General features: G+C 36.8%; 1 pseudogene; it reads right to left on the bottom strand.

The window, feature by feature from the left end:
• Nucleotides 1–402: 402 nt before the first annotated feature.
• The window catches only part of LOC110588394, a 62,464-nt pseudogene continuing 50,243 nt past the window's right edge, over nucleotides 403–12,623 (bottom strand).

Raw genomic sequence — 12,623 nt, 5'->3', positions numbered from 1 at the left:
TGTGAGATTATAAAATGTTAAAGATGAAATTTCATCATAATGTACTTTTTTCAAGCTCTACTGCAAATTTAAAACAACTATCAATGTTAATTGCACCTTGTCATATGATTTGAGCTTGCTTTAAGCTCATGCACTGAAAAGAGGACTCATTTCATGCACAAAATCTGTTGCATGCCTGGCTTCCTTAAAACTACAGTTGAACGTTTCCAGTGCCAAAAAAAATTTGGCAAAGCTAAACTACATAAAATGAAAGTTAGTAAGCTTTTGCTTGATGTTTCTGAGTAATAATGTGAAGTCATCAAACTGATACTTAGAAATGATAGAAAGACATTATCTTGATAATTTCATTTTAGTTTCAACACCAAACATTTCAGAAAGCATCCATGTTTCTGTTACCATTTTCTAATTTAACTTCATCATGATAATCAAAATGTAGGTGTCAAAAGGTAACTGCCCCAATTCTATTTCAAGATTTGCCATGCGTCTTCCATTAGTGTGTCAATATCTGTGCCATTTACCTTCCCTTTTATAAGATTGTGGCTGAGGGTGCTTCTGCTTTCTGCTCTTGTTTTCCATGCCTGGAGTTTTCAGTATTTACCATATGTTGCTTTTTATCTGGTCGACTGGGTCCATATGGAGGGGAAAGAGTATGACCAAAGAAGTGTCTATATATATATATCTCCATCCAACTTCTTAAATACCCCATCAGTATCTACTTGATATTCCTTCATGTCTTTAAGATAATCCTTAACATCAGTCAGTGAAGAGCTTCTGATCATGTGTAAAGACACCATTTAGGAAAAACTTATTGATGAATTGACCGAGTTCTCTCCAATGATGAAAACTATCCAGTTTTTCCAATAAATACATTTCAATTAACTGTTTAAATTCATCTATCCTTACAGGATTCCTGATTTTCTCCATCAAGATTCTTTCTCTGAGTTTCAAAGGACATCTTTTCTTCAGTAAGGGTCCAACATCTTGAAAGATTTCCCTTCAATGACTTATAGTCTATAAAAGATTCTTGTTCCGGGGCGCCTGGGTGGCTCAGTCGGTTAAGCGACTGCCTTCGGCTCAGGTCATGATCCTGGAGTCCCGGGATCGAGTCCCGCATCGGGCTCCCTGCTCGGCGGGGAGTCTGCTTCTCCCTCTGACCCTCCTCCCTCTCATGCTCTCTGTCTCTCATTCTCTCTGTCTCAAATAAATAAATAAAATCTTAAAAAAAAAAAAAGATTCTTGTTCCTGTTGACATTGGGAAAGATAATCCTTCATATCATTCAGTTCATCTTCATGTATCTTTCTGACTAATGATGCTTCTGAATCTGAATTGTGCCATAGAAATGTCCCAAATCCCATGCCAATTGCAGTCACCAAAGCAAGTATAACACATTTATTGAGATTTCTGCTGAACTGGCATTTACACAACTCCCTAGAGATTCGGTTTCTTGTTCGGGGAGTAGCCGTTTCTGAGATTCTGAACTAGAAAGTCTTCTTCCTAGCATGGCATGGTCTAAAGGCAGGACTAGGCTGATGACTGGTTTCATCACTACTTGATTTATCATTTCTAGTCTGGGATGAAAATACAGTTTCTGACTGACAGAATATATACTGGCTGCTAGAAGAAAAACCAATGTTTTTTGTTTTGCTTTTTAAAGATTTTATTTATTTATTTATTTATTTATTTGAGAGAGAGAGAGAGAAGGACAGAGAGAGAGAGAGCTTGATCAGGAGGAAGAGCATGGGAGTGAGAAGGAGAGAATTTCCAGCAGACTCCACACTGAGCAGGGAGTCCTGCACAGGCTCGATCCTAAGACCCTGAGATCATGACCTGAGCAGAAATCAAGAGTTGGTGTCTCAAATGACTGAGACACCCAGGCACCCCTAGCCCATGTTAAAGTCTTCTGGACTCTGTGCTTCTTCAACAAGTATCGCTTCATGATTTCTAATTTCTTCTAACTTACGTGGCTGAAGGGTAAGAATATCAGTATCATGACTGACAGTTCCAAAATAGACATTGTCTTCAGATGACTTTTCTTCTTTCTCAAGTGCTGATTTTGTTTCCTCCAAAGCGGTTTCTTCCATTAACATGTACTATTTTGGCTACTCTATCCCTGCTCCGACTGCAATACTTATAGGCCCTCTTGCTCTAAAGATGTATATTCTGGAGCAAGCTCACAGCTGTCACTGGCTGTACCATGTTCAGAATTTACCATCTCTTTATCAGACCCCTCATGATTGATGACAGTCCAACCACAAGATGAATCACTGTCACTGGAATTTTCAGACCTTTTCCAGGTCTGAATGACTCCTCCACCTGAGTCTGTTGGCTGTCATGGTGGCTGCGGTCACAGCCCGTAGAAAGTACTCCAACCTTTATATTTCTCATCCTGTTCTAAGCCTTAGCTGTCTCTGTTTTGTGGTCTTCATGGCTTGGAATTCTAATTAGTGGAAGATAGGCTAGGTGGTATTGGTTTTTAAGGTGACAACACTGAGTTGTTTCCAGGAGAGCAGCAACACCAGCATCAGAGAATATTACACCTCCTGAAATGTCTGGAATTTGAGACTATCTTCCAAGAGTGTCCTTCTATAGTATCTGAATCCTCAGGGTTCACAAGTATTCCTAATATAGAGTAAGTGTTTAGTAAATACATGTTGAATCAATAGTTAGAGAAAATGGTTGTCTATGAATAATTTGTACTAAAGGGACTTGATGAATAAAATTGTCTCCTCTACTAGCGGGTCGGTGTCTAAGTGTCACCTTGTATTCCTGTGGGGTAAGGAAAAGTGCACTTTTGAAGAAATTAGAGTTTTTATAAGAGGCAATTTAGACCCTTTTTTTTAAGATTTTTATTTATTTATTTATTTATTCATTCATTCATTCATTTATTTGAGAGAGAGAGAGCAGAGTGAGAGTGAGAGCATGAGTAGGGGAAGGGGCATAAGAAGAGGGAGAAAGGAGCAGGGACTCCAATGAGGGGCTCAATCCCAGGACCCTGGGATCATGACCTGACCCGAAGGCAGACACTTAACTGACTGAGCCACCCAGGCGCCCCAAAACCCATATGTTTTAGAGGTAAAGAGTATAAGTATGAAGGGACATATGAGAGATGCACAGAGTATGGTGATCGAGGGTGCAGGCTCTGGTGTCAAACTGCATCGACTCCAATGCTGAATCTCTTATTTATAAGCTGTATGGTTTTTTGTTTGTTTGTTTGTTTCCTAGTTATTTTTTTTATTATGTTATGTTAATCACCATACATTACATCATAGTTTTTGATGTAGTGTTCCATGATTCACTGTTTGCATATAAGCTATGTGGTTTCTGGGAAATTACTTAACATTTGTGTATTAATTTCATCTAATGTCAAATGAAAAAATAAGTGTACTTACCAAACAAGCTTACTGTGAGGAATGAATGATTCAGTACAAACAATGTTCATAGAAACATAGCAAATATGTACTGGACACAAAAAAGGAGCTCTAGGTAAGCCCCATAAGGTGAAATGGAGTGTTTGGGACAGCAGTGAAAGCGATGTGATTTTTATTAAAGTCATGTGATTTTATGAGAAAAAGCGTTCATGAGATACTGAAGATAAACTTCCCTATTAAAACATTTCCCTAGAGCAAGTCCTGGGCGTTAAAACAACCTGACATTAACACTTCGCTAGTTTAGGAATATTTTTCTTCTTTACCATCTCTTCATACACACATTGGCTTTTGATGGATTTTCACCCTTTTTTAAAAATATTTATTTATTTATTTATTTGAGATAGAGAATGAGAGACAGAGAGCACAAGAGGGAAGAGGGTCAGAGGGAGAAGCAGACCCCCTGCTGAGCAGGGAGCCCGATGTGGGACTCGATCCCGGGACTCCAGGATCATGACCTGAGCCGAAGGTAGTTGCTTAACCAACTGAGCCACCCAGGTGCCCCGATTTTCACCCTTTTAAAGTCATAGGCTCATATTACTGACCTCATTAGCAAGGGGCAAAGAAAAGCTGCATAATCAGTTGATAATAAAAATTACTGTAGCCTCTAATGATCAATTAATTGAAATAATAGCTGCAAAATGCTTACAACAAAGTAAGCAAGCACAAAATAATGGCTGTTATTAAATGTCTGCTTGTATATTATACCAAGTCAGGATAATGCTGCTCCTGGAATTTGTGTGTAGGTTGCTGTGGCCACTGGACACAGCCAGTTTGTAGATAGTACCACTCCAAGAGGCATACTATTTATGAAGTAATTGTTCACATTATAGCTGTCATTGATAAAAATGCCATTATTCCTTTTAATGTCTTTTTAACTCTATTTTTTTAAAAAATAATTGATGTACAATGTACATACAACAAAATGTACAGATTTCAAGTGTTCATTTTGATAGGTTTTGACAGTTGTATACCATGTAACCACTGTCCAAAACAAGATATAGAACTTCTCCATCGGGCGCCTGGGTGGCTCAGTTGGTTAAGCGACTGCCTTCGGCTCAGGTCGTGATCCTGGAGTCCCAGGATCAAGTCCCACATCGGGCTCCCTGCTCAGCGGGGAGTCTGCTTCTCCCTCTGACCCTCCCCGCCTCATGCTCTATCTCATTCTCTCTCTCAAATAAATAAATAAAATCTTAAAAAAAAAAAGAACTTCTCCATCATCTCATAAAGTTCTTCCTGCTCATTATCAGACAGTAAGAACCTACCTTATCACCACCTTGGTAACAAAGTCAACCACTTTCTGATTTTTATGACCTTAAAATTATTCTGTTTGTTCTTGGATGTCATCATACACAGGGAATCATAGAAATGTATTCTTTTCTGTCTGGGTCCTTTTGTGCAACATAACATTTATGAGATTCATCTGAGTTGTGAGTATATCAGTAGCGCATTCCTTTTCATTGATCAGTAGTACTCCAATGTGAATACAGTGGGATTTGTTTGTCCATTTCTTCTTCATAGTAATTTGGTTTCCATCATGGTGTTATTATGAATAAGGTTGCTGTGCATATTCTTGTCAAAGATTTTATGTTGACATATGTTTTTATTTCTTTTCAGTAAATACCTGATTTAAGATGGGTTGTAGGCCTAAATGCAAAAGCTAAAATTATAAATCATCTAAAAGAAGTGATAGAAGAATATCTTCAAGCCATTCAGGGAAGCAAAGATTTCTTAAATAGATGCATAAAGCACTAACCAGAAAAGAACAAAATTGATAAATTGGACTTTGTCAGAAGAAATATTCTCTGTGTCTAAAGATGTCATTTAAAAAAAATGAATGAGCAAGCAAAGGAGTAGGAATAAGATATTTGCAATTTGTAAAACCAACAAAGAATTTTGTCCAGAAAATATATAGAACTAATACAAATCAACAGTAAAAAGACAAAGAGCCAATAAAAGGGGGACAAAACATTTGATTGGACAATTGGCCACATAGATACCCATTAGAGGACTTGTATTACCTCATTTCAAGACTTATTTTACCCTAGAGTATTCTTACAATGTGATATTGCCAAATGGATACAAAAAATAAGTGTATGAAACAGAACAGATAGGCTCAGGAAGAAATTGGATATATATTTAACTAATTCTCCTTTTAAACCATTCTGCTGATACTCGTTGCTCCATTGTCTCTTTAATACCTTAGTGTTCTCATTGTTCTTCTGTTTCTATGACCTCCTCTCATAATATCACAAAATCATTCCCAAATTCCCACTTGCTTCTAACTCTCCTCTCTCTCACTAGAGCATGTTATCAACCATGTAGTAAGAAATATTGTTTTTTCAACAAAACAATATACTATGCCATCATTGACTGGTAATTTATTTAATCTTTTTTTTAAGATTTTATTTATTTATTCATGAGACACAGAGAGAGAGAGGGAGGGAGGCAGAGGCAGAGGGAGAAACAGGCTTCTCACGGAGCAGGGAGCTGGATGCGACTTGATCCTAGGACTCTGGGATCATGACCTGAGCTGAAGGCAGACGCTTAACCAACTTCTGACTCTGAGATCATGACCCTGAGATCATGACCTGAGCAGAAACCAAGAGTCAGATGCTGGAGTGGTGAGGGTGGGAGGAATGGGGTGGCTGGTGATGGACATTGGGGAGGGTATGTGCTATGGTGAATGCTGTGAATTGTGTAAGACTGTTGAATCACAGACCTGTACCTCTGAAACAAATAATACATTATATGTTAAAAAAAAAAAGTAGGAAAAGAAAAATGAAGGGGGGCAAATCGGAGGGGGAGATGAACCATGAGAGACTATGGACTCTGAGAAACAAACTGAGGGTTCTAGAGGGGAGGGGGTTGGGGGATGGGTTAACCTGGTGACGGGTATTAAAGAGGGCACGTTCTGCATGGAGCACTGGGTGTTATACGCAAACAATGAATCAGGGAACACTACATCAAAAACTAATGATGTAATGTATGGTGACTAACGTAAGAAAAGAAAAGAAAAGAACTCAAAAAAAAAAAAAAATCAGATGCTTAACTACTGAGCCCCTAGGCACCTGTAATTTATTTAATCTTATTTGTAGACCAACAACTTATTTGTTGATACAAATATATTTCTCTTGGTTGATTAAGGAAATGTGCTAAAGTGAAACAAACATTGCAAGAATATAAGGTTAACACGAGAAAAGGGTCAGAAATTGTTTCGTGACTCTCCTTATGTCACACTATATAGGAGACCCTGATGTCATATCTGTGTATAAAAAGGCTGTTATTTCTTGACAATTCAAGTCTCAGACATCTCACTGGAAATGATATGAGATACACTACTTTATCTCAAACTAGAACCCATATAGGCCAATCTTTTTTAATGTTAGATTTATTTAAAAGTCCTCAGTTTCTGGTCTCCTCAGCATTGTGGTGTGGTAAGCTGTTAGTGGTATTTTTAATTACATGATCTACACTTGAATATTAAAAATGAGAATAAGCCACAGTAATCAGTAGTAACAAGGAAAGAATGATAATCCAAGACTACAAGGTTCTTAAATCTAATGCTTCACAGTCTTTTTTTCAAAAGTATTATAAATCTTGATTTGGGGAAATATTTTCAGTTCTACAGATTACTTCGAATAATATGAGTCAAAGAGAAAACATCACTACTGGGAGGTTTAAAATGATTTTATTTGTTAAACTAAAGGAATCCCCAACTGGGGGCTCTTTGTGCATTTCTGAAAATCATAAAATGATAGTTCTATAAGAAGTCTGCTTTTATATTTGAAAATTTATTACCATCATCCAGAAGGCTGAAATCAATAAATTAAAAAAAAAATTGTACCCAAATGAAAAAAAAAAATAAAGAAAAAAGAGAGAAGGAAAGAACTCAACTTGTTAGTGTTTCAGACACAGATTACATCCAACAGCATTAATATTAAGAAGCATGTATAGCAGGCAGGGTACCTGGGTGGCTCAGTTGATTAAGTGTCAGACTTTTGGTTTCCACTCAGGTCATAATCTCAGGGACATGATCTCAGAGTCCTGAGATCAAACCCCACCTCAAGCCCCACCTCGAGCCCTGCCTCGAGCCCCCTCACTCAGTGCAGAGTCTGCTTGCGATTCTCTCCCTCCCCCCTCCCCGCTGCCCCTCCCCTCCCCATGCTCACTCAAGCTCTCTCTCTCTCTTTCTTAAAATACATACATACATACATACATACATACATACATACATACATAAAATCTTTAAAATAAAAGAAGCAAGTATACCAGGCAGGAGGATTTCTTCTTAAATATTGCATTTAAAAATTAGCCAAGAAGTAAACACAATGGCAGAGGCAAATCACAAAATTGGAAGTGACACGGCTCAGGCTTCTAGAATAGGGCGAAACAAGAGTTTCCACTGAATGCACTAGCCTGACAATCACATCCATTTTGGTGTGTGCCCGGGCCAGGAGTTGGGGAGGACCTCCCAATAGCAGCCCTCTCCCATTCAAATTGCAAAATGGAGAAAATAGCAAGAGAAAGGATTTCTGGTTTATTTTGGTAATTTTCTAACACATGAAGAAAAGTACCACTGATACCCGAAGACATAGCATATTCTGATCAGTATGCTAGGTGCTTTTACACACTACCTTACCTTAAAACACTACATTAGTTTCAAATCTTCTCAGGAGATATTTTTATGGATTGGTTTCATGATTTTCCTTTGCTTACTTATTATTTGCTTATTTATTACAAATGAAGATTTTAAATTTGAGAGAGGTTGAGGAATAGTCTTCAAGCCACAGTCAGCACTGAAATTTGAGCCCAAATTTGAGTTGGGCTAACTCAAAACTTCTATTGTTCCCACTACCAGGGCAGTATTGTTCTCTGGTTAAGGACACGGACTTGGTAGCGGGATTCCTGAGTGAAAATCCTGACCCTGTCATTCATTCATTGTTTAAGTTTGAATAAGTCATTTGATCTTCCTAAAAACTATGTTTCTCGAATATAAAATGGGAATAAGAACCTGTCTCAAAAAACAATGGTGAGGATTAAAGATATTAGTATATGTAAAGCCCTGGTAAGAGCTCCCTGCACATAATACGAGCTCAATAAATTACCACTGTTATTGACACACTATATAAATTTTATTATTTATGTTAGTGAGTATGTATTCACTTAGCATGTTGTAATAAATTCTGAATATCTTTTAAGGGAATTAAAATGTAATCTGTGAAATGTAATTCCTCTTGAGAGAGAAACTTTATGTACTTATTTACATTACACACTAAGATTGTTTTGGAGAGAAAAATATATATATGCTCATGGTATACTGGATAATATGATCATAATTGTTTTGACTGGACAAGCAATAGAACTGAATCATGCCCATTACCCAATTAACCATGATCTACAATCATCAAAACTATAGTTGTTATCTTGGCATAATTGTTCTTTTTCTTTCTTTCTTTTTTTTCTTTTTTTGATTAGGACATAAGGAGTAACTGTAGATGACACTGTCTGACAATTAAAATCTAAAGGATCACAGTGCTTCAAGATGTCTACCTACTAATTAGAAAAGTGGTTGACAAGGTACAATTTGCAAGTTTTTCAGTATTAGGAATTAGTATTCTGCTATTACATATTAAAGTTTAGAGATTAATTTTCTCTCAAAAATTATTAGTGCTTCATCACCAGTTTCATAGGAATGGATTTTAGAACACAAATCCTAAACAATTATTTCTGATTATGGAGAACCTATCCCCAAATCATGGCTTCAGATTTTTCACTCAGAGCAATGTAAACTCTTAGGGAAACATTTCCATCAATGTCAGGACTGCATCACTCATGTTTTTCTGTCTTTCTTTTTTCCATTTCTATAAACTGTCCTTCTTTTTCCCTAACTATTCCAGAGCATTAAAATGGCAGGGACATCTTGGACTTCTTAGATTTTCTTTTACCCATTGCAGTTTCTCATGAGGTTCTGAGTACATAGCAGTTAGGAATGTGCATGTGATAATTTCCTCAAATTACTATACTTTGGTTTTATCTTTGGCTTCACCATTTTTCCCTTTGAAAAAGTCTCACTTTTCTCCATATTCTTTCTGCCTCTAGCTCAATTCTCCTTTGAGTTTCTCAATTCTTTCTCCTACTAGGCCTAAAATAAAAACGTATGATTCTCAATCCTGTCTTTAAAAAGCTCTTTAAAGTGAAACAATATGTTATGCATATTCATTCATTCATTCAATCATTCATCATCCATTCATTCATAAAAAGTGAACGTTAATTATTTGCCAGGCTTTATTTTAGATTCTGAGAACACTTTGGTAAATAAAACAAACTAGGGCTCTGTTATGTTGTAAGGAAGACATGAAGACACATTAACCAACTAAACAATGAACATAGTTGAGACCACTAGATAGGTGAAGAATGGCCAGGATGGCTTCTTTGAAAGGGTGGTGTTAGAGAAGAAGTCTAAAGGTGAAAAGTGCCAACTCTGAGTAGATCTGTATTTGGGGCAGAAGGAACATCAAATGAAGAACCCCAAGGTGGATAAATGGCATTTTTGGAAAGACAAAAAGAAAATCATAATGTCCAGAATGTGGTTAGCAAGTGTGAAAGAATGTGCAAGTTCAGAGTTCTTTGTTGCAGAGTTGAGAATCCATTCTAAGTAACATTAAATACATCATTAAAGGATATTAGGAAGCTAACACGATCTCTAAGAAGGTTGGAGAGCCAGTCCCAGAAGCTTGGGCCACCAACCACAACGTGGGGCTTGCTTCTGTGAGAATATCACTGCCATGTCACTGAGCACAAGAATTACAGCTCACCCCTTTGAGATTGTGTATGGAGTCCCCAAACTCTAACTTTTGAATGACAGAACCCTGTAGACAATAGGAATGCTGAGAGAGGGCGCTCTAGCTTCTAACTTGAGAACAAGGGACTGATCATGTCACATTGGAAGGGTGTTCAAAAGGTGCCAGTTCATCAAACACATGATAAATGCCCACCATATCACAGAGAAAAGCTTTGAGTTTTAAATGTTAATATAATTTGAAGTGTGTTATATGTGATTTTCATATCCTCCAAATTCTGCATCCTGGAAATAAAGAAATTGAAAAATATGAAATGCGTTTGAGCTCTCCAGCATCACAGAATTCATGTGAAAGAACAAGAGCTGTGGTGATCAGGGGCACTGATACGTGGCTTAATTTATGGAGCGCCTCTGAAGGGCATTTAATCAGCAGGACCAGTTCTGCCAACATGAACAAGGGCTGCTGGCCACTATGTGGAGTCTCATTAGTATGATCAAATGGAAGTGACACCTATCCCTTGAGAATGAGCACATCACTTCTGTAGGACTCTGAGGTGGAGATAATTGACCACTGAAAGTGAGCATGAATTATGAAGAGTTTGGCAGAAAATGAATGATTCTCACAAATGTCATTCAAATCTTACACTCCTTGAGTTACACTGCCACTCTGCTAACAAAGCCAAAATCATTTTTATAAAGGAACCTGAAGATTGAGACATTTAAAATCTATCAAATATACCAAAAAAAAAGGTTTTCTCCTTGTAAATTTAAAATGCATTATATTTGCAAATTAACTGATGTTCAGAAACCATCTTTTCTTTCTGTGATTAGACAAAGGCTTGCCAGATACTTGTGACCAGATAATGTAATGAAGTAAAACTCTGAATCTTTTTGGACTTCATTTAATGTCTTAGATTCTAAAATAAAACTTTTTTTTTTTAAGCTACATTTTGCATGTGGTTGGAAAATAGTTAAACTCCATTCATCCCACACAAGTGTCTACCTGTTACAAGCAAAACACTTTACTGTTTCAAGACAGTGGGAAGGATATACTGGCTGTGTATCAGAATAACCTGGGGACATGTGCTAAAATAAAGTCTCTGGGTTCCACTGCAAGATTCTTATTCATTATTATCTCTCAAGGGTTCAGAGAGCCAATACATCTATCTAATGCACTCATCAGGACTTGATTATTATTGCAGTCTGTTCCCAAGCAGATCTCTTAGTGAAATCACATGATTTTCATCTCATCAGAGCTATACATGGGAAGAGTTTTTACAGAAATAGGACCCAAAAATTCTGCAAAATCCATTTAAATAGTTACTAAATAAAGGACGTGATTAAAACATATCTCCCCAGGAAAATCCATTAAAAGTAGTCTCTTTCCTCCCCTAAGGTCTACACTCTTCTGATCACCTCAGCACGGAGTCTGCTTGTCCCTCCCCTTTGCTCCTCCCCCCGCTTTCTCTCTCTCCCTCTCTCAAAAAAATAAATAAAATATGTTTAAAAAGATGAATACAAAACCAAAACTGATTAAGAAAAAAAAGACAAATTCACAAGTAACATGAGATATGCAAAATATCATGTAATTGTAGAGCATTTTACAGATCATAAGAGATTATTGTGAACAACCTCATAGCAATGAATTGGAAACTTTAAAAATGAATGTAAGTTTTACATAAAAATATGAAGGCCAGCTCAAGAAAATATAGACTATATCTAAGATCATTTGAGATTAGATTTTCAGCCAAAAATAGAACTGATCCCCCAAATAAGGCTCAAGCAAAATCAAACTATGCTGCTCTCTAATGTAAAAGTTCAGGCAGTTCAGGGCTGCTGAGTAGTTATGCTCCAGATCACTTCTCTGTCATTTCTATGTTTAGTCCTTATCTCTGTGATCTAACTTCATGCCTGGATGTGTGACCATCACAGAAAAACAAAGACAGTTTTAGTAAAGAAAATTACATGCCAATCTTATTCATGAACTTAAAGGGAAATATCTACCCTTATAGAGAATATCCACACTTGGAATATAACAAAAGTGGCACTAAAATCAGTGGATAAAAGAGGCATTATGCCATAAGTGGGCAGAGACAAATGGTTATCTGTTTTTAAAACCGGTAAAACCAGATCATTTTTTCATTACCTTGTACAAAAAAAATACTTTCCATGTAGATTAAAATTTGTAAAGCTAAACTTTAAAACGCTTAGAATAAAAAACATGTCTCTGTGAGTTTAGGACAGAAAATTATTTCCTTATTAAAACACACGATCTACAAATTATAAACTATATTATTTGGCAATAAAAATGTCTGTACTACAGAAGATATCTAAAACAAAGTGTAATGTTAAGCCAAGATTTAGAGGAGATATTTGCAATAAAAATAAAACTAAC

Source organism: Neomonachus schauinslandi, chromosome 2 (assembly GCF_002201575.2).
Source record: "Neomonachus schauinslandi chromosome 2, ASM220157v2, whole genome shotgun sequence".
Taxonomy (NCBI): Eukaryota; Metazoa; Chordata; class Mammalia; order Carnivora; family Phocidae; genus Neomonachus; species Neomonachus schauinslandi.
The sequence above is the reverse complement of the archived record's forward strand: the minus strand, read 5'-3'. Positions and strand labels throughout refer to the sequence as shown.